The following is a 6,694-nucleotide window of genomic DNA, read 5'->3' as shown; positions in this document are numbered from 1 at the left end:
ACAGAACTTTCTTTTAAGTTGCGTTGGGAATCCTAAGTAAATCAAGCTCATGGTTACGTAATAGTTCTCAGACTTTGGGGATGTATAGCAACATCCCCGGTGGATAAAAGTTCAGATTTCGTGACCTCACTTCTATAGATTCTGATTGGGGTAGGCCCAGGAATCTGCATTTGGAACCATCGCCATAGGTATTTGTGGCACATGAAAGTTTTTAAAGTTATTCATAAGGTTCTGATACAGCATTTCCAGGAGCCATCCTTTAAAACTCACTAGTATATTGCAAGTAGCTATTCGGAATCCGTATTTTATAATAGAATAATAATATACTTAAAAATCAAATTATCCTCTTAATACCATGTAGCATCTTACATGACATAATCTAAATAATGTAAATGAGATCATTGACAATTTTAGGGAACTATACTGGGAGACAATGAGAGGGCTAAGGAAAGTGATAAAATTCACAGTGTATTTACAATTTTATATTTCTCAGAGCAAATATGCCCAATGAGGTAATATATGTGAAACTACTTTTAAGTTGTAAAGTACTTTACAAATATAAGAAACATTCTTTGAACTTTAGAAGTAATTTCTTTATCACTGAAATTTCTAATCTGTGGGTGCCGTTGATGTGGGCAAGGCACAGGTGGTGCTGATGCAAGTAAGATATTAAATGGCAATAATTTCTGAGAAATATAACAGAATGTCTTTCTAAGTTATGTGTCAGGATGGATCTAAGATAGCTGTGAAATGAATAGCCTGAGGCATTTACTTTCAAAAGATTCTGAAAGCATTATACGAAATATTGTTGAGAATCCTTGATACCCAGCTATCCAGGGTGACAAGAACTGAACTGTCTATAAAGAACATCAAGAAGAAAGGTTATAGCACATGAAAAGAAAGTCTACAGGAACCAGTTTAATATTAGGTGGCTATTATAAACCAAGTTTGAGATGAAGCACATGAAAATGCTTTGAACATTATATAGTGCTACAAAAAAATCAGTGATGGCTATAATTATGGATTGTCACATTCAAAGACTTAACCTAAGGTTTGGACTACTTGCCTTTATAATATTAGATGATGTCCATTTGAGCCATCCTATCATTGATAGCTGTGGCATTCTGGGAAGTTTGCCCCTCTAGAATTATTTCCTTTTATTCATAGGGTTGTGCCATTGTACTTTACTCTGGCTGATTTTCAGTTTAACCCTAAAGTGTGCCTAAATATCCAATGTATGTCAAATCTTAGAGTAACAGGCAATTAACTATCTGAGGTCATGGCCCACACATTTTTTCGTGGGTTCATCTCCTTTGGGTTTGGGTAGAATAGAGTACTAGTTGAACAAATGGACCAAGTGTCTTATGTGCTTTCAAATTTTATAATTTTCCAATTCCACTAGCCAAGATGCACATCTAAAAAAAAATCTAAAACATGAGGAGCTTAACATTTCCCTTCCTTACACTGATGCTTAATGCCACCAGAGTGTTAGATGAACCTTTGAAGTAACTGTAACAGAAAAGAAACCTCACTGTATGGTTTGAGGAAATGGTTTCTTAAATCAAATTCAATTGTTTCTCAAACCAAATATATGGTAGAATGCAGCCACAGTGTAAATGATTAAAATCTTATCACTAAAGGTAAATATAATATAACTAGAGAAAATATTGCTAATGTAAAAGGGAAAGGTACAGAAATATGTGGGCTAGACTGGATTATCCAGCATCTCTTTTTTATCTTTAACTCATGAAGTAAATAGGAATAATGTGCATTTGGTATAAATATGTGGCATAGGCTTAAATTATGCTACTCTTTAATATATAGTAACTAGATCTTGATTCCCTCCCCACCTTAGTTTTCCTGTAATTTTATTCACTTGATAGATATTCATTTAGTGCCTACACTGTACCACTAACTAGTAGGTGCTGGAGATATATAACTGAAAGCAAGACAAACACTAGCAGATAGTACTAATATGAAGAATCATACTCCAAAACATTATTTTGCATCTGATGCTAAAGAATAACAATGGTAGTCATAGAAATAAGCACTGGCAACACCAGAATTTTTGGTATGACTTGGTAGTAGCAGAGGTGAACTAGTATACACTGGATCTGATACTTAGGCATGTGATGCTGTGTCCAATGGGACATTAGCAAACAAGACATAAGCAGAGATTTGAAAGGCGCTTGCTCATTGGGGCTTATCCTCTCTTGCTAATCATTAAAGCCCCAAGTCTGCCATCTGAAGAAACCTAGTGAAGTCTATTTGAAGATGAAACACCATATAGAGAAGCCTGTTAAAGAGATGATCCATCTCACTTGTGGCCCACTACATGAGCTAGGCTGACAACCACCAGACACATGGGTGAGGCCACCCTAGACGATCCAGTTTCAGTTTTAATAGAGCTTCTAGCCAATTGCCGAGATCAGGTGAATCAGCCCAGCCCAAAACTGCCCAGCAGATCCACAGAATTGTAAGAAACAATAAATGATTATTGTTTTAAGCCACCAAGTTTTGATTTGTTATATAATAAAAGCTAATGAATACAGGCTATCCACATGCAAAGGGATGATGTTGGATCCTGAATTTATGCCATATACTAAAATTGATTCAGAATGGATCAAAGACCTAAATGTAAGAGCTATAACTATGAAACTCTAGAAGGAAAAAGCGACATCAATCTTTGTGATCTTGGATTAGGCAGTAGCCTCTTAGATATGACATCAAAAGCACAAGCAACAAAAGAAAAAATATAAACTGGACACCACTGATATAAGGAGAAGTGCTTTGGGGAGGCCATGACTACACAATCTAGCCTAGCCGCCTACCAGTTATGTGACCTTGGACAAGTCATTTACCTCACTAAGCTTAATTTTCATTATCTGTAAAATACAGATACTGTTTATATCATAAGGTTGTTGTAAAGATGATGATTATCTTTTAAAATTGTTCACATGTATTTAAGTTTATACCATTGCCTATAAGATGACCACGTATATTTCTCCCATAGTTTGTCTTGGTCTATATTCTTCATAAGTTGTATAGATATCCTAGTACCTGTGTATTATCAACAGAATTGAGGGAGTCAAGGCTACCCTATCCATGGTTATTATAATTACAATTATATAATTATAATTATATTATTATAACAGTTATAGTTATTATTTTTAGTTATTATTTATAGTTTTCTATAATGGCTGTGCCAGGATAATTTTTTAAATTAAATTTATTAGGCTGGCATTGGTTAATAAAAGTTTCAAGTGTACAATTGAATAATATATCATATGTATATTGCATTGTGTGTTCACCAGCACATATACTAAAATACAGGACAATTAACAGTGTGGCTGAAACCTGAGATCGGTTATATCTGTGAATTGGTAGCACTAAAGAAGTTCATACCAAAAGCCCCTAAGTTTGTAAATATATGAATAATATATAATTTATATGTAATATGTAAATATCATAAAATAGAAACTATTGATTACCTTCCAGCATCTTATTTACCTTTGATAATGAATTTGTGAATCAGGATCAGAAATTAATATCAATTTCTATGTAAATAGCAACAAATCCATTCAAGTCATTAGCACGAGAAGAAACTAAGACCTACATTTTAAAGACTGTTTTCTATGTTAGAGGGAATAAAAGATGATGATTTTTAAAGGAGCTGAGGGAGAAAGGTCTGTTTCTGAGCACAAAGCAGATTAATGTAAAAAGGAGAAAATATTTCTAATAGCTCCAACAGAAACAAAGCAGTGAAACAAAATTCCTATTCATAGATTAAATTATAGTACTTGGACCTTGGAAAGAGATGCTTGCAGGAGCAAGCCATGTAGAGATGGAGAACTCAGGGAACTTCATTTACCTCATGGGATGGTGGGGGATGTTGAGTGACATTGCATTTTTGCGTCCCTACTCTTTTGATTAAACAAATTAGTCATGGAAATTGGAATTATGGTGAAGGAGAGAGGAAGTGCGGGCTAAATATATTTTCCTGTCAGAGTTTAGGTCAATTTCATTTGGAGCAAATGTGCAAGATATCTTGAAAACGAACTGTCTCAAGGAGAGATAGCATAAAAATTGTTGCTAATTTAACTTAAAATATGATACTTCTCTGGGTCCACACACTGATGCTCTCCTCTCAAGCAGCTGGGCTAGCTGGTAATGACAACAATTGGATAAAGAAGAGTCTTTAATGAACTGCAGAGATGAGGGGAAGATTGGTTTAAGTTAAAACAGATAGCGACTTATCATAAAGACAGTACAATGAAAGATACTTGAACATTTTCTAGGGATTTGCATTATTTTAATTTTTATTTAAGTGGGTATTTCCATCAAATAAATTTCTGATAGGAATACTGAGATTTTAAGTTTTAATTATTTAGATAAAAGAAAAGGTGAAGGCCCTGGAGGTTCTACGGGGTCTACTAAGTTTTTATTTGAGGAAATAAGTGACACTTAGAGGCAGTGGCCTTGAATTTCTGAAGCAAGTCTCCTAAGTCTCTGAGGGGGGTTTGCTAAAGATTTAACAACTTTGATGATATCAAAAATTCATCTGGAATAAGAACGAAAGAGGAACTTCCTGAACCCATTGGAATCACACAGTATTGCTGTTCAGACAGAAGAATTTAGTATGAGCAGGTCTTTCTTGATGCCTATCCAAGTCAGTTTGGTTGAATTGCCATGGTCACCAAAGACCCCCAATTACAGATTCTCTGTAAAGAGGCATGATGGTAGCCCTAAAGAGAATATTCTAGCAAGGTTTTGGAAAATTCAATAATGAGTGCCCAGTGAATTGCAGAAGCTATTGTAATGTAGTTAGAATATTGTAGCTCTAATATTGGGAGAGATTAGACACCTCTTATCTGACACTGACATCCGAACCTCTTAATCAGCCACTAGTGAGTCATAGTAAGTTTTACAATTGTTCCATTAAAGGTTAAACATAATTGGTTATAGTCTAACTTTCTCATCCACTGCAGTAGCTTCTGCTGTAACTTTAGCTATAACAGAGTCTTTCAAATTCATGATCTCAGCTCTTATTTAGTGTTTCAATGGGTAACTTCAAGTTGTTATGAATAAAAATATTAATATGTCTATAAAATTTTCTTGAAGAAAAAAATATTACCTAGGAGGGTCACAGTGCAATTAACAACTAAATATGCCTAGTCAGTATATAGTTAATTTTAGTACTTTTATTTATGAAGAATCTTTCTCTCAGGAACACGGGTTTTTTGGAGGCTGAATCCTGCTGTGCATTTCTCATTGTCCTTGGTGTTATGGTTCTGACCGCGTGAACCCTGCAGATAGGATTTCTTACTGGGATTTGTCATTTGTTGTTCATAGCATTTGTAGGTTGCTCTGGTGTTTTGGTCTAAAGGAGTTGTCTTCAGCAGCTGAGATAGCTAATGCTGCTTCAGAGAGTCAAGAATTACTATTTTTCAGCTCTACAGAACATTGTACTGAGTGCTTTAAATTATTGTCAAAGATTTTGAAAATGTTCTTGATTATCTTATGATTTAATTTGGGGACATAAAATGCAGACCAGAGGCTTACTCATACTATGTGACCTCATAAGTTTTAATCTCAGGAAGCCACACCTTGAGTCTGGAGTCTACCTTGGATGATGATATAAAATAATACAAATATAGTTATCTAGCACAAACTGCGCAGCAGAGTCTATGGAATGAGGTAAGAGAGGTTAGACCAAGGGACCCTACAGATCAAGGAGGTCTGCCATATAAAATAGACATGGCTCTTTATCATATGACAATGTATCAGCTTCCCTATAAGAAGTGAAAAATGAATTCAAATTACAAGAGGTCTTTTTCTAATTTATCACTTTGGCAAAGATAAAATGATTTGATTTGTGTTGGCAAGGGTGTAGGTAATCAGGCACCTCTGTACATTGTTTGTGGTAGTTTAAATTGCCTAATTTTTATTCAAGAAAATTTGGAAAGAACTATCAAAACAGAAAATGCAAGAACCTTTGGAACTAGCAATATTCCTCCTAAGAATGTATTCTAAAGCTATCTGCACAAATGTATACAATGACAGTCATTGCAACATTGGTTAAAAGGATAACCAAAACAACTAATCATCCACCAATGAGCATTTATTAAATAAATTATGATGTATCCATTTTATGTAATGATAAATAGTTGTAGTAAATGAAATGAGTCAACTCCATGTGCCCTGACATGTAATTCTCTCTGAAATATTTTTAAGTGAGGGAGGAAGTCAAGGTATAGGACAGTGTGTATAGTGTGATATTACTGGGATTAAAATATTTATTTGTGAATATATTAATACTTGTATAAAATTTCCCTAGAAGAATACACAAGAAATGAGTGACCACTTTTGTATACAGAGGGGAACTGTGTGACTGGGAACAAAGTGGATTAGATTATTGTTCAGCAAATATTCATTCCCTTGCCCTCTCCACTTTAAGGTAGAGTATCATTTCCTGCCCTTGTAACTGGGCCTTGGCCACATGACTTGCTTTGGCAGGACAATAGAGCAGGTATGATATGAGCATAGGCTTCAGCAGTTATGGTTTATCCATGTACTTCTGTGATTGCCATGAGATTAACACACCCTAGGTAGCCACTGTCCCTTCAGCCTGCAACCCTGAATGACATGTATAGATTATTCCAAAGCTTGATGTAAAGCCTATATCTAAGCCCAC

The sequence above is a fragment of the Rousettus aegyptiacus genome, unplaced genomic scaffold (genome assembly GCF_014176215.1).
Source record: "Rousettus aegyptiacus isolate mRouAeg1 unplaced genomic scaffold, mRouAeg1.p scaffold_m13_p_9, whole genome shotgun sequence".
NCBI lineage: Eukaryota > Metazoa > Chordata > Mammalia > Chiroptera > Pteropodidae > Rousettus > Rousettus aegyptiacus.
Note: the sequence above shows the minus strand (reverse complement) of the source record.